This window comes from Calidris pugnax, unplaced genomic scaffold (assembly GCF_001431845.1).
Source record: "Calidris pugnax isolate Ruff unplaced genomic scaffold, ASM143184v1 scaffold1, whole genome shotgun sequence".
Lineage (NCBI taxonomy): Eukaryota > Metazoa > Chordata > Aves > Charadriiformes > Scolopacidae > Calidris > Calidris pugnax.
Genome location: NW_015090800.1, coordinates 2,056,698 through 2,084,243, shown reverse-complemented (window position 1 = coordinate 2,084,243; position 27,546 = coordinate 2,056,698). Strand labels below are relative to the sequence as shown.

The following is a 27,546-nucleotide window of genomic DNA, read 5'->3' as shown; positions in this document are numbered from 1 at the left end:
CATAAGAAAATATAGTCAGAATCTGTTTGGCTACCAAAAGTGAAGGAAAAGAGGAGAGTAGTTCTCTTCTTCAGGTTCTTTCTGTCTGTCTCTAACAGATGTCCTCAAAAAGTGACCAGATGCCACCTCCTCTGACCTTGTAGCAGAGAGATGGAATCCCTTCCTCTATGCCACACTCCTCTGCTTCTATTGCAGCCAGAGTCCCTCTTTATTGGGGTGGATCAGGAGGCTTGAACTAGAGAAAGAAATCACATCTGTCCCGGCAGGGAAAGGAAAGGTACAGATGCTAAGTTTCTAAACTATAAGGACTTCAAATTAAATTTAAACTTGTCTGTTTGTAAGTTCCTTAGAAAATTAATTACATGTCCAAAGATCAGATCTGATTTTGACAGTCCCCTGTATTCTTAGGACATACGGTGTCCAATTATCCATATTGTGCGTGCATATTCACTCATATTAACTAGGGATCTGTGAGTGACAGTAATATAATATGTATAATGTATGTAATGTAGTGGAAATATCACTTAGTAATGTACACACTGAATTCAAACTTTTGGAAAAACAGCTTCAGGAAGCCTGATGTTTGAAAACAGGATATATTTAACCAACTGTCATTGAGTAATAGGGCAGAGGGACAAATTTCAAGATCTACACTAACACAAAGTCAATAAATGCATGTGCAGCCCAAAGATGTGACAGACAGATATATTGTACAAAAAGGATTTTTCGGACAGATTCTGTCAATATAAATATATTCTGTCGACATACATGTGCCTTGTCATGCTGCCTTGTCATAATTGCAGTCTCAAGAGCTTTAATTATCTCTTTAAACCATCGGTATTTACATTTGGTTTGTCTCATGGTCCTTCATTGCTAATGTGTCACAATCTCTTTTTTCCCATGCGGGGGTGACAACTGGTCACTCTTCATTAATAAAATGACAAGTCTCTTACCCGTGTTGTACTTGCAAAAGGCTTTAGAAAGCTCTACTTCAAGAGATTAAATTCCCTCTGTGGTTATCCTACAGAACACACACTTCAACAGAAAATGCTTATACATCATTGTTTTTTCTTCTGCCAAGACTAAATTCTGTTTTCCAAGACTAAGTTGAGATGAAAACAAGAATATGACTCTCAGAATTCTATAGTGAAACAGTGACACGTATGGCCAAACTTTATAAACTGTAATGTAATAAAGAAAAAGATATTCCTGTGAATACTATCAGTTGCTTCACTAACACAATACATATAAAAAGGAAGTCTTCTGACATTTTACTTTAGAGACTCTCATGAAATCCAGTGAATTAAGTTTTGGTTCTGAAGTCCAGCATTACCCCTAGACTTCACAGAATAGTCAAGGTTGAAAGGGACTCTGGAGGTCATCTTGCCCAATGCCCTGCACAAGCAGTCACTTACAGCAGGCTGCCCAAGGCCACGTCTAGGCAGCTTTTGAGTATCACCAAGGATGGAGACTCAATTTGATCAGACTCGTGTTCATATATGGAGGTCAGTGTCTTGTTCTTTCCATTAAAATTAGTGAGAAAGATATATAGCACTTAGAAATGAGGAATTTTTACAACAGTGTAAGTGAAGTAAGATTAAATACAGTGTCAGTTTAGGACTCCCTGATCTCTTTCTGATGCTGGCATTTCTTTTCCCCTTCTTAGGTGAAACCACAGAATCTGCTGTATGAACCATGAACTACCAATGCAAGTTTGCCTTGAAAATGTGATTCCGGATACCTGTCTTAACATCTGATGAGAGTGACACTCTAGGTGAGTTTCCATCTGTCTAAAATTGTAAGCTTTCCTAAAGAGTGGCTATAATCTTGCTGAACACAATGTCATCCTAAGCCTTTTACCAATGACTAGAAAGATTGCCACTGATCTGCAAGTCCCAATCTGTTACTTTAAACAGGAATCACAGAAATTGTCCTCTCAGCAGGTGGTGTTTTCAAAGTGTGGAAATTCAGACCTTTGTTCCCAGGCAGGCTTGGAACATGAGAGCACTTAAGCCCAAGCGACTTTGTCAAACAAGAGACCAACAAGATATTTCATGGACCAAGGTGAGAGAAGGCAGTGTATGTGTAGTTGTTGCACACACAGTCTTTCCCTTGGAAGCCAAGTTGGGTGGCATATGCATGCATTAGCTCTGAATTTGGCAGCAACATAGTTTATGCACCTCTTCTCTAAAATCCTGCTTTGGTGCCCTTGTCATGCTTAGCTTCATTCCAGCAAACAGAATAATAGACACAGTGAAGATGCAACACTGGAGAGTCCAACCAGCCCCACCAGGAATCTCGAGCACCTGGATCAGAGTTGTCTCTGAATATATGATTAGACAAATACTAACCAAGTGGTTGGGAGTTCCTGTATTTTGGTGAGATCATAAGGGAAATATCTAGGCATATGGCTCTCAAGCTTCTACATTGCCTCTCTGATGTAAAACTTGGGATAATACTATCCTAGAATAACTGGTTTCAGTGCGTCGTGCCTCTGACTACCATGGACACACGAGCTCAGGATGTGGTTTTTTGAAGAGGTTATATAGCTGTGCTGTCTTATTACGGCTGTTTTAAGAACCAGCTGCAACATCACCAGTCTTGACCACTGCAGGGTGGCTTGGACAGGCAGGTGGGAGACGTAGCCTGGCACTGAAGCCATGGCACTTTGACTATGCAGTTACCAGGGCATGAGCTGGTTATTTACAGGGCTAGTTTGAGATTGCTTGCAGTAGATTGCAGTGACTGCAAAGCAAGCATCACCTAAAGCAATGAAGCAGTCCTGCAAATTTTATTCTTCTTAAATGGTTCTCATCAGAAAGGGGGTGTTTAGGCTAAAAGGAGGATATGTATGGAAGAAAACCATCACCTCTGTCCAATGGGACCACTTAGAATGAGGATTAGTCATAAAACTTAACAAATGCTGGAGACGTTTACAACTCTCTTCTAACATAATGGCACCTATACCAAATACTTATATTAAATTGCAAATTTTATGTTCCATAATGCTATGCACAATAAATTAGCTAAGCCTGTATCAATCTCAATGTGAATATGAAGACAAACCAGAAAAATCATGTTTATTGTTAAGGATAAATAAAGTAAAACACTTTATTGCTTAGTGACAAAAGATTATAAAATACGTTACAAAAATAGAGCACATGCTATAGTCCATCAGAACAAAAGAATTGTCTGATTATGGAGAAATTCAGGAGGGGAGGAAAATATGAAGTTTAATGGTATTATTTGGTATTAAATGTTAACTTATTCCAGTAAGAAAGAAATATAAAATTTTAAGTCAATTCCTAGATTAAAAAAAAAAAGTTTCTTTCGAAGATTAGTACTTCGATAGTGAAACTCAGTAGCTTCTTTTGTAGGAAAACGTAGTTTTTAGGTTTGTGTATGCATTCAAGTTAGTTTTCACAAATGGTAAGATAATAAATCCTACTTTCTGTTCTCAACTTTCATTTAAGTCATGACTAGAAACTAATCTACTATTGGAAGAAATGAAATAAGAAACAAATTACTTTACAAATACATAAAGTTTTTCATCCTGATTGATCACAAAATGGGGTTTTACAAAACATAGGAAAGAAATAATTTAGATTTGGCTGTGCTGCCTTCAGGCAGTGTGGCAAGAGACTATGTATAGTGAAGTTGGTTGTACAAAAGCTTGATAGGTATGCCTTGCTGGCATTTACCATATCTAACACTGATTTGGCCTTGGGCAAGCATTTTGTTGCTCAGGCTTTCATCTCTAAACTGAGATATGACAAAGCCAAATATATGTGCTTAAGAAAGAACCCCACAGAGAATAGAGTAGCTCTTACTATGTTTTATGATACTTCTTTAGGAGCAAGGAGGTCTCAGTCTCATTTACAGTTTCTGGGCAACGCTATAACAAAGTAGTGGGAAATTTACTAGTTGCCTTTCGAAGTTGATGACATCATTGTGGACTACAGACATAATTTGACAACACTCGTATTTGCATCTGTCTTTATGTATCTTCTTTAAGTATAGGGGAAAAAAGTCAGATTATAAATCCCTAAAACTGAATGATAAATTTTTACAATACAAATAGAAGACATCTGGATATCGTTTTTTTTTTTTTTCTTCTTTTTTTTCTTTTTTTTAAAGCACTTTCTAATGCCACAGATGTGAGTAAATATGGGTATAATTAATTTTCATAACCTTTTAAACGTGTAGTAATTTTCTACTAAAAAAAAAAGAAACAGGGAAATTGTGCTTTAGAAACTTACATAATTCAATATTGTAAAGATTAACCAACCCTGAAATAGTATAATAAATAGGAGATGAGAGATGTTCAGGATACAAAATCATGACCTTTGGAAATAAATAAATAAATAAACAAAGCACAGGATTGTCATTTGTAGCTGACTGTGGTTAGATTTTCATTGGAGGTAGCAGAACATTGATTCAATAAGATATCATTCAGTAAACTGTCCGGTTTCAGCAAGGCACATAAATATTTCCCCAACTTGTTTAAATGGAGTTTAATTCTGTTTTATATGAAAAAATATTTCAATCCTCTGAAATAAGAGCTATAGCAGTATTTGGTGAGGTACATATATGCACACCTGGGCCCCCTGCTAGGTTGGAATTCATTGTGCCCACCAGAGGGGAGGAAAGGGAAAAGGCAACTCAAAAAAAAAATTAAATCACATTGCTTAATATTAATTACCCATAGTTGCTTCCCTCATATCAGTTTTGTGGCATTAACTGAGTTTTTTTTTCTTTTATGACCATGTGGATGAAAATTGCTATTCTTTTTGTGCTCATGAAAGTATACAGAAGTGCAGTTACAGTTGCTTTTGTTCCCAAACCCTTGGTTTCACTATCTGACCAAAGGTAAAGATCTGCAGAAGACGATGACAGCTCCTTTTGGAAGACTAGAAATTTTGCTATAAGGAGTATGAATTTGTTCTGGCTTCCTCTTTGGTAGGTCTTTGATCTATGGACATGGTGCCATGGGGACTGGAACTAATGCCATTGCTTCAGAGGAAGCTTCACAGCAAAGCCTACCTGGAGTTGCTCCTTGAGAAATAAAGTAAACCAAAGCAGGATTGACCTTAGCATCCAGAAGGCCAACAAAAGCAGAGATGATATCCCAGATCTGGTCTGGTTAGCAGCATTTCTAGCTCAATTGCAGACATCTAGTTAGATGAAAGTCAAAGGGATATCAGTAGCACTAGCTGGATTTATGAGTAAGACTATAACCGGAGGAGGGCTGTAGCAGATCTGAGACTTGTAGAGAGGACATCCATGCTGTGGAACAGTATGTGTGACTCCTGTCATGGTGCACATCTGTATGAGAAAAAAACAATGACTACTTGATCTTTATCTTTATTTCCAAGAAACTTAGTCTCAAAACAGTCTTTCTATATCTTACTTCCTATGACTTTCACTGCTACCTGGCAATTAAAATATTGACAACCCTGCGAAAAATATAACCTAAGCCATTTATTTGTCTCCATAGGATAATCATGATTGGTGACCAGATTATATTAGATGACCAGATTATATTAGATTTTGTTGTCAGAAACAGTTCACTCTTTGGTGACTGGCTATCTTAAGAAAACTGCATAGTCTGTATAAAGCACTTGAGAAACCTTCTAATAGCAGTCAAAATATTCTAAAAAGGAAAAGCACTAGAAAATAATGATTATTTCTCATCACAGAGAAGGATAAAAAAGGAAAGAGAAGATAGTGACAAAGATGTAAAGTTAAACAGTTTTGTTAAGAAAATTAAGATTTCCTGTAAAAATGGAAATTTATTCTTAGTGGAGATAGTGTATAAATAATGTTAACTACTGTATTTCAAAATAGTGATCCAGAAAACTACTGCTGCCTACTAGAGAAAACAGTAGAAGCTGTTTCAATGTGTACATAAACTCCTCACGACAGTGCCCTTTATCAAAAGACTACACAACCTTTCATGAGAAAGGAAAGAAATACTTCTTGTAGGTTAACAACTGACTGGAAAAAAAAAAAAAAAACAACAAACCAAAACCCCAGAAGAACAAAAAAAAATAGGATTAGCAAGTCTTTCAGGTCCTACCATAACAAAAGTGAAGGAAAAAAAAGGTTTTGAAACTTGATCTGATGACATCCCAATAACAGAAGTTCATGAATGGGCAGCAACTCCTCTATCCAGAACAGTAACAAAGCTTCTGACATATTAGTGAAATTTGTTTCAAGTCCTCTTTAAGTAAAAGCAGAATCGCTGCAGCAGAGGATTTGATGGTAATGGAGGCTGAATAATGAGAAAATGGAGAGTTGTCATCTGATCATGGAGATCCCTCCCCTTTGAACATAAAATGTATAAAATATCTGAAATATTAATATAATTGTACAAGGTCCTGAAAATCACAATGAAAATATTTTATGAGTATCCTTAGTGTGCCTGTGACCTATAAAGATCATTAATTTGAAACCTAATAGCCTACCTGATACTGTACAACTTCCACAACCTGATTTGGCAGAATTGTATTATATATATAATATTGTTAAGAATGTAAAACATAATAGAATGCCACATGGTATTATAAAAAACAGGAGAAGTAGGTAATTATCAGTATTACAATATGCCAGTAAGAGATCAAAGAATATAAATGTTATATGGACAAATTAAAGTCTGATGATCCAGTAATTTCCTTTTCAAGGAAAGATTACACCACTGGAAAAAATGGACACAATTCCCATAGCTTTTGTCTTTAATAAAAAAAAAAAAAAAAGAGAGAGAAAGTGTGTAGAAAATTAGAGACTCACTGCAGTAGATTTTTCTCACTTAAAAATATAATTTAAATGATTAGAAAGCACTGTAATTTTTTTCAGATCAAGGATACTTGATTGTCCTTATCATCTGTACTTTTTCTGCATCCCTGCCTGATATACCTCCTTATCACTTAACTAGCTAATCAATCACTAGACTTTTCCCTACATTTTTAGCACTGCAGGAGAATGTGTTTCTAGAGTAAGAAAGGTGGCAATGTGTTGCCCTTACTCTGAATCACCTCTGTTCACTTTATCATCTACATTCCGAAGCTTAAAATAAAGCGATTATATATTAGAATTCAACAGGGCCTTTAAGAATTGCACAAGTAATATTTATTAAATGTTCACTTTATTAGGATTAAGATTGCCTGTAGTTGTAGAAATCTTCCGGAGGGAAAAAAAAAAAAAAAAAGTAATTAAAAAGAATGAACTGAAAATGATATATGATAGTGGTCTGCACAGGCAAGGCGTGCCTCTGGTGGATCAGGGCTTTGCTCACACTGTGCAAAGTACAAGTGCAGGGAAGGGCATGGAAATCTCACCCAACTCACTTCTGAGGAGCCAAGCATGCCCAGCTTAGCCTGCCAGTACATTATTGTACCACTGAATGAGACACCGTGCTGTAACATCAAGTATCTCAAAAGGTACAAGTGACTCTGATTTTTCAACATCCTCACCCGCTTACTTTTTGCTGCTCAGTGGATCAGAAGCACGTTATTAAGCTCAGTGGGCTGAGTGGTGTGCTGCCCTCCTCCTTTCTGTTGCCCCCTCAAGTTGAGGAAGCGTGTGGCTTGCATACCCTAGAGAGAAAAGACAATAGTATAGGAAGAACAAACAACGTGATGAATCCATCAGGACATACTGTTCTTCTTTTTCTACCAAAAGATCCTGTTTTAAAATGAAATGGTGCATAAGGCAGGATTCCATGGGGAAAAATATTACTGCTTTTTTTAGATTTCTATTGACAGGTGGGGAAACTGGTGAGTTTGCTTCACATTGAACAATAGGTTAAAAAAAATAATAATATGGAACTTTGCATTTTCATAATGTATTTTTATGGCTAAATGGATGCCTCAGTATTATCACAGTGATATTTGAATGTAGAGGAGCTCATTTGCTGGTACTGAAAGGGCATTGCTGAAAATTGGGATATTTCTTAAAAACTTACATATCTTTCCTTTCTCATCACATATTTGTGATGATGAAGTTATGAAAACCCTATCAAAAGAAAGTAACAAATATCCCCACTCGATTCCACTTCTACCTTCTGCTTCATAGACCTCAGACCCTGTTACTGAAGTCTGTGTGATTCTGACCTTTGTAAAATGCTGTGTGAAATTACCTAAGTTAAATCTCTGTGAATGACTATATGCCCCTTAAGGAATCATAGGATCATAGAAACTTCTTATCTCTCATTTTGTGGCTGCTGGTGCTTACAAACAAGAGTATCTGAAATAACAAAATTTTGCATGACTTTGGGATCATAGAAAGAAACTGCGTTTTTAGTATTGAACTATTAAACATGTTTGTGTTCACATTCACACACATTCTCAAAGAGTAAAGCATTTGATGTCACACCAAAAAACAATCCACAAAACATGTACTATGGAACTAATTTATTAGAAACTAATTTATCACAGGTTTTTGAAAAGTAAAGTTAGCAAGCACAAACTTTCTTTTTCTTCTCTGTAGGCACAATGCCTGGCGTAGTAGAGTCCCCACTTCTCTTTCTATGACGGTAATATAAAAAAATAAATGCTATAGATATTATAGCAACATCTGTAAACCCAAGTGAAAAGTAGGAAGCATCTTGCTATGCATGATACAAATACCTGGTGAGAGATAGTCCTGGCTTGGAAGGGCTTAGAATTTAAACAAACAGAGCCGAGCCGGTGGAAAAGAGGAGATAGAAATAGAGGCAGAGAGATGTACTTGCCTGAAGTCACAAACAAAATCACTGGCTGAAAATAGATCCCAATTCACTGAACTATGTGGCCTCCCCCAGTGGTGCTCGAGTACAAGTACACCGACTCTTTCCCTGTGGTGCATGTGGATATTCAAATCTGATGCAAATGAAAATTAGTAGAGGCAATGTCTGCTCAGGCCTCTCTGTAAAAAGCTGAGCTGACTCAGACTTCAGGGAACTGCAATGGTTATCAAAGCGAGCATCTCTTCAGCCATTAGTAACAGAAAGACCAACACGAGAACGGAAATAACAAATGTGTTTCTCTCTCACCTACCGCTTTGGAATGTGATTTCTGTACCTGTTAATATATTCTAGCTGATAGGGAAAAGTTATTTGTGGTTCCACTTGATTGGTATTTCATCAGGCACATAATTTGATATGCTTTAGAGTTTGATTTAGTTTCCTTCTAGGTCTGTGCCCCAAGGCTGAGATGACTAGTTCTCGTATCCATTTCTAGCTGTTATCCTGATTTTTAAAGCTAGAAACGGTGAAAGTATTTTTCTCTTTTCTTGTCATGGTTTCTTCCTGTTAGCTGAGTGATTTTCAAAATGAGGTTCCTTTTCTAGACTTATTACCTGATTATTTCTAAATTGATCAGTCTTAAATGTTTTTGCTATATAGATCTATCTTGGAAAAGCACACCATCTCAGGTGTGCTCTCCACTGTGAATCATATGGAGCTTCCATATCACTGTGAAGATATGGAGCTGTGGAGTTTTTAGAGGACATGTGAGAAAGGTTCTCTGTAGAGGATTTATCCCTATAAGAAATAAATTTTTATATACAGTTTCAACAAGAGCAGTTCCTCACCATCAAAATAGATGAGAGCATCTTGGCTGCTCTTTGGTAAGTGCTAATTAAGAAAGGATTCTGCTCCCTCAGATAGATCAGTGCTGAGCTACTCCCAATGACATTGATTGTGCATTTGTAATCAAGACTCAAAGGCTACCATAGGATTAGGTACAAAATCAAGAAATGTTATTGAAAAAGAAAATCTGCTGAATCTAGTAACTATAAAGTACTCTAATCTAAAACATGTAAATTTAACAAAGACTTAAATTACAACAGAATAAGAGAGAAATCAGGGGAACTCTAAGAACTCCAAAGAGGTGCATATGTCCATATTTAAGATCATAGGTCTGTTTTCATAAGCTCATATGCTGGATATGTAAGCCATTATGACAAGTTAAAATTTCTGATTTTGCAAATTTAATCTACTAATATTCTACAAATTTGAAATACCATTCTTAATCATAACAATTTATCTACAGAGATTAACATTAGGACGTGATCATTTGCCAACTATTTACCTTCATGCTATTGGCAGGTAAATAGAAAACACTGTTTTTGATATTCCAACATTTTCTATTTTAAATTCAGAGTCAGCCTTGTGCTAATACTGATCTCTGTATAGGAAAATATGCAGTTACCTTCATGCTATTTTGAAACTCTGCTAGTCCTCCTTTATGTCCAACTATATCATAGTGACCACAAAAAATACCAAATGTTGAGGAAGAACTCAAAATGGAGACAGATTTAAATTTCTCATGTCCGCAAAACCTGGTCTTGGCAAACCGATTCATTTTAAGACTTGTCAATCCAACAGCTTGTCTGTTTTATTTTTTTCTTTCTTGCTTTGTTTGCTTAATATTTTGTGTTCAAATTCTGAAAATGAATATATTTATGGTTAAGTTTAATCAGCAGGACTCCCTTCATTCTGAGCTTTAAACACATGTAAGGATTTCCCGAAAAAAGACTTTTAATTGTTGTCTTTTAATTGCATTTCCAAGAGTATCACTTCCTCCTTTATGCTTCTCATAAGGATTGCAAGGAACCATTATTTACTTCTTACTCCATAATCTGAAATTTTCATGTAGGATGTGTGTAAAAAACATATCTTACACCCCTTCTTCTAGCGTTGACCTCTTGTACACTCCCGGGTGCTGCTATTTCCATTTAATTCATGAAAAATAATAGTTGCTAAACAAACCTTGTCATCCCCATACTGTAAATATATAAGCAAACATTTTCTAGAATAATACCTGTTTTTATAGTCTCAAACTGGAAGTTTAAATACTTATGAGTGCAAGATTCCATCAATAATATTCGTGGAAAGCACTTAGTTTATATATCCTTTTAAATAAGTATAGATCTATCTGTCTGAATGATGTGATGCACGTATATAATATGTCAGAAATGCAGCACTATGCCCGCAAAAATGGGGTCACTGATTATGACTGAATTGAAAATGTCCTTTATGGGGTAATTTCTGTACTCACTAACATTATACATCACATTTTGCATACACTTGCATGATTTGATCCGAGGGTAGAATTTTCCTCCAAATTTCCTTTCTTACAATACTTGCAGTATTTGTGCCCACAGCCACCTCACACCAGCTACAGACTGGACCTCTTGACTTGTAGAAGTTAGAGATGGAAAAGATCTATTATGTCCTTTACTCCATTCCTCTGCTCATGTGAAATTGTTCTGTGCAATCTTTTTGAGAAGATACTGCAAAGTATAATCCTGCCTAGGCAGGGGGATGGACAGATGACCTAACAGGTCCTTCCCATCTAAAATATCTCTCATGTTATGACTAACTTCACCATCCTTGTTATCTCCCACTTACAAAATTCAGGGACCAGACATCTTCATGGGAACTGCTCATGACATAGGCTCTTGCTGCCGCAGTTGTCGTTCTCTCTTTCAAGCTTCCTACCCACTGTAAGCTGTCATGCATGAATTTCTTTTTTCCACAATATGTCGAAGCCTCTATCTGTTGTAGGTGCATGGTGAAGTGTGACTTGTATTGCTGGGCTGATATATTTTGCTAGTTATAGCCAGTTCTATTTGGTAAAGACTTCCTTTTTTGCGTCTGCTATCATATACTGTAAGAGCTGTAGCAAAGCAATGCATGATAACTTTCATCCTGAAACATACAGATAACATCAATGAAAGGATGTTAAGTCATCTACATAATTAAATAGCAATTGGCCTTAGCCATTACTCATTATAGTGTAGCTTTTTGTCATTCTGTTTGATGCTAAAGGATGTTCAGCTGCTTGTAATTGATAGAGAGGTTTAATCTGCAGTGGTTTCACTGTAATGAGCCAAGCATGAAACTATTTTTTTTTTATTTTAAAAAGGCTAAAAGGCCCTTGTTTGGGTGTAGGCATGGAGACAATGCTTGGGGTTTCTCAAATTCCCAGGGTACAGAAATAAGCTATTCTTCTATATTAGTTGATTTTCATAGTGTTAGTTGAGGAAAGATTGCTTTTGCTTCAGATGTAAAAATGCAGACCTATTCTCAACAATTGAATCACACTGAAGCTATCAGAATAATGTGTTTCTAATCTGGGGACTCAGAATAGTGGAGGGGTAGAAAGAAGCACTGAGCATTTTGCCAGAAATGAGTCAGTAAAGAGTTTCCTTACTTCCAAAGGTCCTAAAATCTCTAATGAGGCTTCTAAGATTTGTAAAGCAAAATGGATACATTTGAATAGCAATAAATTTATTATATCATGTAACTGTTTTTTTTTTTTGTGAAATTCTAAGCAATATTCATAGATACCATTTTTGAGGGGAAGCCAATAAGAGAGCTTTGAAGAGTGGTCTTTATTTTTTTTTTTAACTTTTATAATAGCCTTTCTAACATATTAATGACCACAGCTGGAAATAGTGTTATAATTCACATTACCTTAGCTAAGTCAGCAGAAGATGAAATGTCCAACCAGCTGTACTGAAGGGTTCTGATCCATTGTCTTTGAATAAATATTTGCAGTAGTTTAATATACTAGTGAGGTGTTTGTCACAGCTCTGTTACAGGCAATTTTTGCCTCCATCACAGGAACAGCAGAAATGGATGACATTTACTTAAAATTGGGGGTTGGAGCACCTCACCTACAATGAAAGGTTGAGAGAGATGGGATTGTTCAGCCTGGAGAAGAGAAGGCTCCAGGGACACCTAATAGCAGCCTTTCAGTACTTAAAGGGAGCCTAAAGGAAAGGTGGGAAGGGACTTTTTACAAGGGCATGTAGTGATAGGACAAGGCTTCAAACTGGAAGAGGGTAGATTTGCATTAGATCTCAGGAAGAAATTTTGCACTATGAGGGTGGTGAGACACTGGAACAGGCTGCCCAGGGAATTTGTGGATGTCCCATCCCTGGAAGTGTTCAAGCCCAGGCTGGATGGGGCTTTGAGCAACCTGGTCTAGTGGGAGGTGTCCCTGCCCGAGGCAGCAGGGGTTGGAACAAGATGGCCTTTAAGGTCCCTTCCAACCCAAACCATTGGGTTGAGTGTATGAACAGAAGTGACACAATCTATCTGGTAACCTGCTCCAGTCTTTGGCTGTCCTTATTGCCATGTACTTCTGAAGATAATAGAAAGATAGGAGAAAAACCATCAAGAAAATGAGACTAGAAACTCTATGTAAGACCCATGCTTTGTTTTTTATAAAGATAGGACATAGGGAAATCTTATTCTCTGTGATTTTGAAAGAGCTGTCAGCAGAATTTGACTGAAATATAGAAGATGCATTCTTAAGCATAGGAGTCGTGTTTGGTGGCTGAGAAGTGAGTTACCTAGTGCAAAGGACAAGGGAGAAATATACTTTTGTGATTAACATGGTTATTTTGTTTTCTGCATCAAATCATATGAATTTGCCTTGCTAGTTGCGGTTAAAAGGGGCACCAGGAGATGCTGGCTGAGACTTTTCATATTGAAGATAATTTTCTATAGAAAGAGATTTTTAAAAGTTCTAGGACTGTATAGACCTTCACATGGTTGTAAAAGTAAGAAATGAATGTACAGATCCAGGGGAAAAATACTGCAATATTTATTATTTTTTACTTTTGGTGTTTTTTTTTTCTTTTTTTCTTAGAGAAAAGATTAAAACAGCAATGCATTCATATTAAAAGGGAAAGAACAGCACTGCTTCTTCATCAACACAAAGAGGGAAATGTTGTTTTATACATTACCTACAGGCGTGCTTTAATCTGATTTTCAGGTAACACTTTGATCTAAGATAATCACAATCACAAAAAAGGCAACACAATCATTGTCAAATAGACCTTTATTCTTTTTGATGTAACAGTGTAATTAGAAATGACTGAATTTCCATTCCCTGAGAAAATCCTGATATTTCAAAGTTTTATTTGATTTCATATCAGGATGCGATATTTACATTTCAATTTTCTCTCAAAAGAAAAATTTCAGCTTTCTCCAAAAATTAGTTTTTCACTTCTCTACTATGCTACCAAATGATAAAAGAATATGTATTTTAAACAAAATATTTCATTAATATCCAACATAATTTTTTAATTCAATGGATATGTTCCAAATATGTTATCATAAAAACATCATTAAATAATGTACCCCAGTAAATTCTAATAATTAATTGAATTTCTGTTAATAACAAAAGTAATCCTTAATACCAAAAATCATGCAAATCTCTACTCCTAATCACTAAGTAGTTTTAGAATGGCAAGATTTTTTTTTTAAATGCATTTCCTTTTCTATGAATCAATAATAAAAGTAAATACAATATGCTGGCATGTAAATGAGTTATGTGCCTCAATTTTAGCAATTAATATTATATATATATAAACTTTTACTTTGCAAACACTGATTCATCACTACTACTCCACTTGGGCTGGGTGACCCTACTTCACAATTTTTCAATAACTTCTAATTTGTGACTTAAAAAATTGAATTAAGATCTCTTGTAATATTTTTCCAGTATTGCTTCAGAATTTCCATCAGCCATTCTGTGATCATCTGAAAAAGAAGAACCGGAATGGTGTCCCTGTTCTATTCTTCACAGTGAGAAAGATTTTAAGTTAAAAATGAAAGAGAATTTTGGGATCATGGTAGATAGATATTACATATTAGATGACTAAGTCCATGCTCCTGCCAGTTCAAGATAGTCCTACTAATCAGGTATTAAGCCATTATTATAAATGACCTTAGGTGATAACTTAGCCTGTAAAATTCCTTTTAGAAGGTTATGAAGAGCTTCTGGGGATTTAGTGAACACAAGGACCTCACAAATTGCCTGCATTCTACTTTTTTTGGCCTCGTACAGCTGTACTCTTGCACAAAGCTCTGTTGAGTTGGCCATCCGTGTAGCAATACTGGTTAACTGCAATGCTTCATCACTGTAGTCCTTAAAAGGTGCAGAACATGGGCATACATCCAGGTGACTAAAACCTCACAACTTAAGAGGAAAGGCCTGCCTGTTGGCCCTAACAGTGGAAGTGGAGGAAAGAGGGGAATAATATAAGCGATAGAAATAAATAGACATGCTGATTCATGCAGTCTATAATGTAAGCTCTCTAAGGATCACATATCAGTTATGCTTTGGAAGACATACTTGAATAGCGTGGTAAGCATTGCAGTGGCATGGAGTTTCTCCAGCAAATTGCATTACTCCAGCTGGCAGGAAGTAAAATAAAGGTAGATATCTTACTTGATTTTGAAGTTGTTCTCTAGGAAAAAAAAAAAAAAAAAAGCACCCGTCAAGGCTCTTTCTGCAGCTTTACAGTCTTTCCTACAGATCTTCATACTATCCAGGGAAATAAGGTACAAGTTGGCAATTCTTAAAAATAACCAGTCTGAAAAAGGAATTGAAAGAAAAGAAATTGTGAATAAAGACCTAGAGACAGCAACTTGCCTGCAGTTGCCAGGAGGGACAACTCTCTAGGTTTTAAGTGAAAGAGAGATGTAGTCCACTTTAAAATCCCTGAGTTACCGCCATTTTTTTATTTAACTTTTATTTCACATGTGTTTCTTTTTTCTAGAAAACACTAATATGATTACTGAAAATATTTTCACCTGTAACTCCCTATTTTAATTTTAAAAAATGCACTAAAGATGTAAAAGTGAGATGTAAGAGAAGTGTCAAAGAGAGACTGCTCTAATAAGACATTCACTGGTGATTTGATTTCCCCTGCCGTTGCAGTAAGTCAGTAGATAAAATCATATTTTAGGGTCTCTTAAAATTTTAGAACTATTCATGAGGAGTATTGATGACATTGCTCCTGTAGTTAGATATGTCCTTTAATTTTTCAGTAAAGAAAAACTGTTGTTACTTTTTCCACTAGAATACTAAAAGTGAGATGTGTGTTATTAGAAGGAATTGAATTTAAGTACCATCCAACAGAGCACTAATGTTGTTAGTCGGGCAGCTACCATTGTAAATAAGTGGTGATTTTTCCAAACTGAAACTCCAGTGCTTAATGCTTCTGCACTATTAGACCTCTACAACTGGATCTGCTTTTAGAACCAATCAATCTCAAAACTCTTTCACTCTTTAAACTGTCATATATGACAGGTATGAGACAACCTAAGCCAAATACTAGTTTTCACATAAACTCTTTGACAACTGTTTCCATTTTTTAATCAAATAATTTATGTGATGAGTAGTATTTTGCTGCATTTGACTTGCTTCTAGAGCTTTGTTTAATAAATTATTTAGCAAATAGAAGAAACGTTCATCAAATAATGTAATCTGCAGTATTGGATTGTTTTGGCTTTTGACTAGCTTGGATAAAAACATATCAGCAAAATAAAAGCTATGAAAATATAGTGATAAAACTATAGTACCTGCCTCAGAAGGTTTCACAAACCAGAGTGAAAATAAAAAAAAAAAACAACCACTGCTCATTGCTCATGTTCTCTTCCTTCTTACTTTCTTATATATTTTTGTACCGTAGACATAAATCAGTTGTTTAATTGGAACAGTAAAGAAATTGTGTTGTTGGGCATGTGACACCAATAATTCAGAAGGTGTACAGCTGGCTACTGAAAAGTGAAAAAAAACAACAAAAAAAGATTTAATGAGGTGTTTTTCAGCTGTTCAACATGTCAAATAGTAGTGTTAATAATTAACATATACTTTAAGATGTGTTTATATACCTAGTGGGAGTAAAAAGGTAGACTATATATTGCCATCGTGCTATAAGGAAAAAAAATAAGGCGGATTTCTGAAATGGCTATATCTTTACTGAGGTGGTCAAATCTCTCAATATACATAAATGTTGTTCTCTCACACTTGGTGTAAGCTGTTGGGTGATTTTTGGAATAACATAAACGAGCTCAGAAGAATGACTCTGAGAGTTCATGGTAACGATTGCAGAGATATGACGAGTTTGGAAGAGTGCTCAGTGACATGCAGAGAGAGACATCGCAGGTGAGTTTCACAGCTCTAGCCTAGCAGGATACCTTTTTCCATGGGTGTGATGTGGTCCTATGAGACTGCCTACATCACCCTGAAAAAGTTGTGCAGGTCCTTACCTGTGCAGAACAGGAGCTATGAACAGAGCCCACGTGCAGCAGGGAACGTTTCTCTTTTCCATGAAAAAAAGGTGAGAGAGGAGCTCTAGAAACTTTTAGCTTTACAGTCTTGATCCAAACCTCATCTGAAGTCTTTCCATTGATTTCAAGCCAGCTTTGGTCTGGTTAGAGGGGAAACAGAGACTGAATTATCAAGGCAGCTGGGGGTGGTCTTGTTTAGAGTGCTTTTTTAAAAAGCTGGGTGTAGACAACAGCTGATGGCATAAAGACATACTTTATCAAATTATATGTCCACTTCTGGTATTAAAAACTAATGCATTTGTCACATGCAATTGGTCCTAAAGCAAGCAAAAGTATTTCACAGCATGTCCTCTGAGAGCTGTCATAAATAGAAATCAGAAGAAATGCCAAATTCTTTAAAGCTTGACAGCAAATGATGTTTTAATTTAGTGGACATACAAAACTCTTTGACATCTAAATGGATGTATGCCATTAGAAATCTTTCCTCCTTCCCTCAAACATTTGTGACAAAAGAAGACATGTACAGAAAACAAACTGTTTATTTTAATTTAAAAAGCAAAATTTGCATAGTACAGAAAAGGTTACCTTCAGAAGGATTGAGTCCACATTCCAGAGATGGAGATGTTAGCAAACTGAGAAAAAAATTATCATGAAGTGGAAATAGGAGTCTTTAAAACTGGATCCATATTCTACAGTAACCTCAGAACAGGCTGGAGTACACTGGCATCCATAACACAAAGAATAAATTTTATGATCCTAATTCTTTAACTCAGGATCAGCCTACTGACTGTAATCACAATGAAGCAGCAGGTCAACCTCTTGGAAAGGGAATCCTTATTGCTTTTGCAGCTGCTACCTGTGTCAAAATGTTTTTGTTGAATCCCTTAAAAACCTAACTATGAAGTTACTTGCACTTCTAAACCCGGAGCTGTTAAGGGGAACAAGACAAAACTAAAATCATGGAAAGCATCCTTCAGATTTAGTAGTTGCATTTGTGATGCCTTCTGACCCTAGACCTAGAAAGTTACATTGAAATGAGCAGTTTACTATTGAAAGTTGCTGACCTTTCAGCAAGGTTGACAGTTCATTTATATGCCTCCTGAACTACTTATCACCTTCATTTATGATTAATAAACTCCAGTCATCCTGTTTGCATTGGATCTGAGGTTCTTAGTTAACTTTTCTTTTTTGTATCCTCTGATATAAAAATGCAGAGAGCAAGGTTTATGGAAATATCTTGGACTTTGCTGTGAAAGATGTTGTAGCAACATACGCAAAAGTTAATCAGGTAGGGCTTTATAGACATGATCATAGTGTCCCAAAATTTGTGATATACTCTGCATGCAGTGGCTAGATTACAGTAATGCTGACTGAAGTCTTGGTGGTTTTGTAGTTGGGTATGCTTATTCTCATGTATGATGTTTTTCTTTATTTATTTTTCCTATAGACTGCTCTGCTCTACTGCATAGCTATCATTCGAACAAGCACAATTTCCATGGAGGAGAGCAGCATTCGAGCGCACAGTTCTGCCTCTTCCTCAGGGGCTGGAATTGAGTGCAAAAAATTGTGTTCCTTCATAAACTTGTTGCTCGAGGCCCTAAGCTTCTTTGGCAGATTCATGCATGTCTAAGAAGGGAGAGGGGCAGTTCCTATCTGTCACATTTTCTCCTGGAGGCCCTGTGCATTTTAGAAGGACAGGGCATCTTAGCACAAAACACAGTGATTTTTTTTAGTCTCTTCACAAAATCTGACCTGAATCATGTTTGCAGAGAGGACAAAGGACTCCAAGTCTTCCTGCATCCTATTTATCTTCCTACAAAGACATACTGTTATCTGTGTATGAGTACTGTCTTGAAAAGCTACAAAAATGCTAAAGTCAATTTTGATTTTGCACAAAGGTAGACAGATCTGTTTTCTATATTAACCGGTTTAGAGATAGCTTTTAATTATTAGGTAATAGAATTACAGTCCAAAAAAATCCTCCAGCAATTTAATAACTTGCAATATTCCTATGTATGTTATTTCTCTGGGACAGCAAAAGACCTCCAGAGCTCTTTAGGTTCAGTCCCCTTCCATGACACTTGCCAGTTCATATCTTCCATTTCATAAATGAATTTATCTTTAAGAAAAAGTTGCATTTTTTGCAGCATTTCTTGTATTACAAGACCTCACAATGTCCACAGCATTCTAGAAATGCTTCTTTAAAGGTTCTCCTGATTATGTCAAATGTACTTATTAAAGGATCTCAATAATCTTTTTCTGGTGATTATCTGCTGATTTTGTTATAGTTCATGGCTGCTTCAGTGTGATTTTAAATGAGATAGCTTTGCTCAATTTAAGGCCCATATAGTCACAGCTTTTTTTTTATTAACTGTATAAAGAAAATAATAAAAGTTATTTTGGTTTGTATAGTTTCTATTTCAGTCAAAACCCACTTTAGCTAGAAGTTGTCTTTGCATATTAGGGGGAAAGATGGATGTTCTTGGGGATGAGTTTCTTGTGTTAATCACAGACAGACAGTTAGTTTCCTAGTTTTGGGGAGAGAGTTATTCCACAGACTCAAAGACATTGGAGGTAGGATATAATTAGTTTAATTTTAGCTGGCTAAAATGTTGGTACTTAATCTAAAGAAATGATCTGGATTTCTTGAGTCAGCAAACAGAGATGGGCTGTAGAAACCTCTGTTAGTGTGGGAAGAGTCATTCAGCAGCTGTTTTTCTCCGTCTCCCTTCCTCTTGCTCTCTCTCTTTAATGGCATAGGAAGTCTAGAGTAGCTGCGTAGATTTAAGACTTCAGATCTTAGATGAAATAAGTCACATCCCCCTCTGGATTTGTTCCTGAAAAATGCCAAGCACTGTAGCCAATCTAGCAAATCATTTAAACTTATTTAGAGTTTCAGTCTTTACTGAATGGGGTTTTCATATTTTATTCCTAAACACAAGCGTAACAGCTTTCTGGATCCAGCTACAGAATTTATCACTTCGCAAGACTCAGGTCTGTCTCCACACCTATTTCCCAAACTCTTCAACAGTTCCTTCTCCTTTTCATGACTGAATCATCTGGGATTATGTACGCTCACTGTATATTTGAATAGTAAAATACTTGCATAATGAAGCTTCAATTTCAGTGGCAGCCCTAAGATAACACTAAAATACAAATAATAGATAAGAACAAATATGATAGAAATTCTTATCCTGTGTCTAGAGATAGAAAAGAAATAAAAAACCTGAGCAGCAAGCCTGAAGCCTGTGTTCTTTCAGGCTCAAATGGGACTCACACTTCAAAGCTGAGAATAGTTGTCTCAGTCCAGAATCCAAATTTACAAGTGAAGTCTGACTATGTCAGAGCTAGTTCTCTTACCCTACATGTTGTAAATACCTTTGAACTCACTCCTATGAAACAGAAGTGCTTTCTGAAGAAAAAAGTTGAAAAGATAAGTGGCTTACCAGCTACTGTAATTAAAATCTAAAAGATGCTTTCCCAGCTGTTGCTTTTGAAGTTATGCTTAGTTGGTGGCTAGGTGCCAGCATTCAATTAGAAGTATGCATTTTTATTAACAGACTATCATGTGTTATATTATGTCAATAATTCTTTTTAAATTAATTCTTTTTATTTCTTACGATAGTCGCAGGTGTCCAGGTCATTAAATATTAAAATGGAGCCCACTGATAATTGTGCAACATCCTAAGTTTGTTTGGTGTTTTATTTGCTCTTCATTTGAAGTTCAAAATTAAAATATCTCTGAACTTGTAGAAAGGAGAGTTTGGCCAAGATAAGTTAATGCCTGAGGGGAAAAAAAAAAAAAAAATCAAAAAAAGAGATGCACAGTCTATATGCAACTTTTTCCATGCATTTGAGTTTCTAATTATCATGGTTTCATTTACTTACTCATCATATGCATGTTGCATATGGGGGACCTCATTATTTTGATTCACTATCTTAGATGTCAAAGTCTCAAGCTGGAATTAGTATTGTGAGGTGGATTTAATGTTTGTAGGCTGTTTGAGATACTCAACTCCATGTGAGAATAGCACAAGAATCATCTTCCTGAAAACAGTCGGTCTCCTATTCTCCCAGCTTTTTGTTGCAGAACTCATCTACCTAACTTTAGATGGCTGCAGTGGTGATACTTTCATCTAAACTTGATGACAAATTTTCTTAATCTAGCTAATTCAGAGTGCTATTTTGGGTCAAGATGGTTGGATCCTGGAGCTTTAAACAGCAAAATCTGACAGAGGTTATCTACTGTCCGAAGATGCCTGCAGGTAGAAGTGTTCCCATCCATATTGTCTTCATTCATGGTTAATTCTTCTCCTGTTTGGAGAAGAATTGAGGTGTATTCATTTTTTTCAGCATGCCACTGAAGGTTCAGGACATTAGCCTGATATTTAAACCATAATATACAATATTGAGTTTCCTTTTCCTCTGTAGCTTAGTACCATGACAAATTCTGGACCATGTGTCATATAGACTGAACTCTCCAGCCTGCTAGGCTGATGTCTCTCAGTACCTGCTGCTTGTTTTTTTGCAGTAACCACTCTCTGGAATTGGTGGTTTTATTTTAAAATATTTTAAAAATTTAAAATATTGAAACATATTTTAAAATACTCTGTTAATTGCTATACATCGATGTTTGTAATAAAACACATGTCCATTTGGTAAAATACATATAGTTAGTAGTGTCCCTCATTTGTGGCATACAAAGGGTGTCAAAGAGCTTTGCCAAAACAAATGAATCCCTTCTTGCATAATATTTTTGAGTAGCTTCCTCTTCCTTTTACAAATGGAAAAAAGTGATCTGCCCACGGTCATGTTGGGAAGCTAGAAATCTTCATTTCTATTCCTGCTTTGATGTCTCCTGTAGACGTGGCTGACAAATACTGCTTCTTGAGACATTCTGGAGTTAAGAGCACTAGGAAAGTAAGTGGTATTTATGCTCATCTACCACCCCATTCCATTTTAATCTCAGATGAGAGGGCAAACCTCTCATGTGCTCAAAGGATGAAGGGAATTATTAGAAATACCAAAAGAGAACAGAGAACAATTACAATGATAGAAAAGAATAAGACAAATAGCATTTAAACCCCGTTTCTTGGTAACAGCTTTTCTAAATGATTTAGCTAATTAAAAAATGCAGATGTTGATTTGACCTACTAGTCGTTTTTCATTGCACTTTTAAAGTTTTGGATCACAATGTATTTTTAACCACCTGCAAATAGTTTAAGAAAAACGTATGTGCCAAAACATTCTTTTTATAACTGAACAGCTCTTTCAGTAAAACCTGAATTTTCACAGATATCTGTGCAAGGGCTGATGTTTCTTCTGTCTCTGACCTATCCCTGACATCTCTAAGAGCTACCTTCAGGAGATACATCATTTCCCTCCATTTATAGCCCATCTTCCACTGAATAGTAATTGATTGCTGGCCTTTGCCAACGACAAATTATGACTTTAGCTGCATTGTCCAGTTGTGTTGTAGGAAAGAAAGTCAATGTTTTGTGTACTCCTCACTCTTTTCTTCATGCCGTACCTGTCCGTTCATTCCAGAAAGGCCCAGAACTCTCAGTTTATGTCTGTTCAACAATCTGAGACTGTGAGTAGCCTGAGGAAGTTGGTCACTTGCCATCCAACCCAAAGTCCCACACATGAACACATGGGCCACTTGTCCATACATGCGTAGACTAAGTGATGGATTGCAGGATGTAGCAAAATCTGCCAGGGACTTGGAAGGATTTCAGTTTCTTTGGATAGTCTGTGACCTATTTATGCGTGCTGTATTGATAAATGAAGTGAAAAATCTTTTACACCTTTCAATGAAGGTTGCCGTTTGGTCTGGCAACAGCGCTGACAATTTTAGTGATGTCCTATAGGAAACAGCTGGGATTATTAATTCATTTTTACACAGGTCACTAAGCATCCAGAAGTCAATATTTCTTTTAAATTGCTCTCTATCTGGACCAAATCCATTCTGAAGGTGAAAGGTTCCAGATATATACTGCTCCCAGCCATTATTAGAGTCCTTTTTAAGTCTTGCCAATTGTTTTTCCTAGATTCAGCCTGAGAATGACTGTATTAGGCAGAACAGAAAAACTGTACGTGCTCTTTAACTTTTGTTTTCAGCTCATGGTATGATTTCATTTTTCAGTTCTTGGAAATATACTTTATTTTATTACAGATGTCACCAATCAGGGTGAAAAAAAGATGAGATATACTTAAGATTCTGAGTCTGAAACAATTGCTCAGTGACTCAAGACTCAGATGTAATGAGGAAGGAAGAATTGCAAGAAAGAAAGATTTACACAGACACAGTTAAGGATAAAGCTGAGCAGAACTGTACGATTTCAATTCACAGGAATTTCTTCAAACCTGTAATTTGACTTTGACTTTGTAAGAAGACATACCCGCTGACTCTGACATTTGATGAAAGTCAGAGCAAAAGTACTAAACTTCAAGGTGCATGATGTCAAAAACTGTGGGTCTGAAATGTGACCTTAACATCCTCAGTCTTTGGAGGAGAAAAGAGGCAAAATGAAACTTTGCTGTTGATCTCTCGAGTGATAATGCTATACGCCTGGGCCTTCAGATGTTGTCATTTACACCGCTACCTGGCTGGTTTCACACATTACTGATTCTCTTTTATAATCCTTTTTCAGAGTTATGAATGACTAAACAAGTCCCAGAGAATCAAGACCTATATCGTACTTGGATATTAAACAGCTGGAGAGAGTATGGGGAAGAGCTGCTGTAACTATGCAAGGGCTGGGAAGAGTGCTTCACAGCAAGATGTTAAAAATGCAGTACTAGCTCTTTAAACAGAAGATCAAAGATGATTTGATTACAGTGTGTAAACTCCTTCTTGGAGAGACACTGAAATAAGAGAAACAAGCAGTACAAGGCCGGTGGCAGGAAGATGAAACCACACATATTCATATTTAGATATATAAACAATCCTCTTATCATGGAAATTAAAATAGCAAGGAAAAGAATGGACCAAAGTGTCATTGTGCAATGTAGATTTCAGCCAAGCAGAAGAAATTGGTCACACTGTGAGGGTGGCAGGATGAATTAGTACCACTGATAGCACGCAAGAGGTCACACTAGCTGGTTCTGTGGTGGGTTTGGGTCTTAGTATTTGTTGTTTGACAACCCTGACTCTGTCCTGCCTCCAGCCTTGATGTGAGTTTTTGGAGTACTCCTTGTATTTAGAAATACCTGAAGTACTAGAGAGTCTGTGGAAATATGCAGACTAACTTCTACATTAAAAGACAAGTTAAAAGATGACTTGAAAAGTTCTAGGGTTACTCCCTTTTGGAATTTGGTTCTATAATATTCATTCAGTTAAATTTCTATTTGTATTACAGATGGACTGATCAAAACTGTGACAACTTTGTTGCTACTGTTATTTGGTTTTAGTATTTATAGTCTTTACGCTCCATTTGTGACAAGTAGGCATGCAAGCAGCCTGACTGGAAGTGTTGCAAAAGACAACAAAGCCAAATATTCAAGGAGCTTCCTCATACAGTTTTCAGACCAAGGAGTTTTGAAGAAGGCCAGCGACAGGCTGGGAAGTTTCTTTCATAAAATGATTTCTCTTTAAAGGAAAATGTTCTATAGAAAAAACTAATTTCTGCAGGTATTTTTTGAGTTTATATATCAGGAAATCTAAGCCCAAATTGTTTAGTTGACCTGAATAAAAGATCTCAATTTGTTCAACGGGCCAGAAACAGTTTGAGCTAGTTGAATATTCTTTGTTTTGTTGGGGTGGTGGTCCTAGGGATTTGCTGTTCTCATAACATTTCCATTCTATCCTGTGGAGCAGATTGATATTTGATTATTGGGTATATAATAGAGATTGATCTCCTCTGGAAGCAAAACCTGTGGTTCAGTATGGGAGTTCTGTGACGTCTTATGGAAACATTATCCCTGCAGAGTGCACAGGAAAGGAGCAAATGTAGGTATTCTTAGGTCAGGTGGAAAAAAGAAATAGCATGCCAAGAAACCATTTTTCAGGAGTGTCTGTAGGAGTATCTTTACGATCAGCTGAATTATTATTGAGAGGAAAAAAAATAGCAATTTTCCTTCTTTCCACTACTATCACCTTTTGTTTTATCTTGTCTAAGCTCTGTTTTTCTTTTTTATCAGTCATGTTGAATGCTGGTAAGATTCTTCTTCATCCAACCTCAGGCATTCATTTTCAGGAAATTAGCTTGGCATCATAACAGCTCTTAACATCTGTGACTCTTGACTTGGAGATAGTTGACTAAAGGGGCTAGACAGAGTTTTAATTTATTGCCAAATAAATTATTGATATTTTTTTTTTAAACTAGGACTTAACAGTTTAGTTTTTTTCCTCCATTATATTAAATTTATTTGGGTATGAGAATAACATGAGGGAGAGACTGTGTTTTGTACTACAACATATTTCAGAGAACAGGCCAAACCAGAACATCCTCATATTTCAGAAAAGAAATGGTCTTTGCTACTATAAATTTTTTTTTTTTTTTCATTTCTAAACAGAGGCCGATAAACCTTTGCTGTGAAATTTGAAGTGGATGTAAGATGCTAAGAATATTTGCTGCAAAACAGCTGTGTTCTGCTTTACTCTCCTAGTTCCCTGTTCAGCATTAACTTCACCTGTGTTTACACCACAATAAAACCAGGAAAAAGCTACCAACAAAGCCTATTTTTACATAATAATGATACTGTGATGAAAATACTTTTGTTATCAGTGAAGATGCAAGACAGGCAATAAAGAGCATAATGTAACCCTGTGAGCTACACGTGGAAGATTGTAGGCTCAGTGAATCACTGTAACCAGCTGATTCTGTACCTAATTTTCCATTCCTAATATAATGTCTTATTGACACTTAATTTAGTTTCCACATACTATTACTGATCATCATTTCTTCTCCATCGTCTTTCAGATCTTTCTTGATTTTATTTAGGTTAATCTTCACAGGCAACTATGTCAAAGCCTTTCAATCTGGAAGAACTCTTCTGCTTTATAAGCTGCCTCTTTTTAAAATTTATTTGTTTTTCATAATCTTCTTTTTATTCCCCTCTTTTCTATTCAATCTTCTTCCTGCTATCACAATTTTCTAACCTAACTAGAAAGGCAAATACTGTAGCTACCCTTATAAAGTTGAGAATTTTTTCCACTGAGCTGGATCAGCTTTGGCTGGCAGTCACACTTAGACACAAACTGAATTTAGTTCTAGATTCTAAATTTCAGACGTTCTCCTTCCCAGAAACAAACTGAAAAAAACCCCAACCTTGAGTCTTGAAAATTCTGAATTTTTATATCTGAATCAGCATATTGAAGATGAAGCCCATTCTAGCTTTTTCACGCAAATTCCCACCACTTACCTGGTAGTATTGTATTGTTTCCTTTCTTACATTGTTTTAAAATAGTAATTAAAAAAGAGTTAGCTACATTTCTACTTGAAATGTTAATATAGCAGAATGTAAATCTGTATTTTTGGGTGGAAATTGTGTATAAGATTTTTTTAAATTATTATATAGTAAAATTGTTAAGCAACTGTCTTAAGAGTGAGTGTTCAGAGTTCAGAACTGAAGCATTAAATTACAACCTGATTTTTCAAAAGTGAAAACATTGACAATCACTACTGGAATCACAGAAAATGTAGATTTAAATACATATTTTTTTAGATTGTATATTTGAAATTTTCAGTCCAAATCTTCAAAGTATAAGAAGAAAGGTCCTATGCTATTGCTACAGTCCAAGGGCAAAGCAGTATTAAACTGGCATGCTTTGGTGTTCCTAAGACTTAGTAAATTAATATATAAGTATTTTACATATGAATCCTCTGCCTGTATTTCTTTAATAAAGTCAACAATACCTGTTTTGAAACTTCCCATTTATCAGTTTATGGAAATGGACAAATAGCCAGTGTTTAAAAAATTTCAAATGTAAGACTTCCTTCACTCTTTTTCAAATAATTTACATACTATTTCTTGTGCACTACAGGTGCTTTTTTTTTTTTTTCTAACTGCAAAATTTGTCATTTTAACCAACTGACTTTAAAATGTTCATATTTAAATCTCATGGTTTTTTGCTCTTCTGATATGGAAGATCAAAAAGTCAAAAGTACTAAAAAAAAGTTTTAAGGGCTGTACTTCCTACTATGTAGTTTTGCCTTAAGCTGGTGAAACAAGTCTGCTCCATGATTCATGTTTTAACTAATTGTAATCACAGATCCTTTTTGATTTCAAGACAGAGATATTAAAATTATTTCATTTGCAATTGCCACACTCCTCTCCATCTTCTCTCTCCAGGAAACCTTCCAACCATGAAAGCTTGTAGAACCCAACCTCAGCTGATGACAATCAGGAGAATTTTCCTGCAGGTGACCCACCTCTTCAAGAACCAGACTCCCAGGTTCTGTTCACAGATACCACCCTGGACTTGCTGCTGTTTCTACCAGTCAGGAGCATTGAAAGCCATGATC

At 36.1% G+C, this 27,546-nt stretch overlaps 1 long non-coding RNA gene across 1 annotated transcript; it reads left to right on the top strand.

The window, feature by feature from the left end:
- The first annotated feature begins 117 nt into the window (after positions 1 to 117).
- Positions 118 to 27,546, top strand: LOC106885275. Its single transcript, XR_001411417.1, has 3 exons — positions 118 to 277; positions 1,667 to 1,774; positions 27,374 to 27,546. It is a non-coding gene; the product is annotated as an uncharacterized LOC106885275 (long non-coding RNA).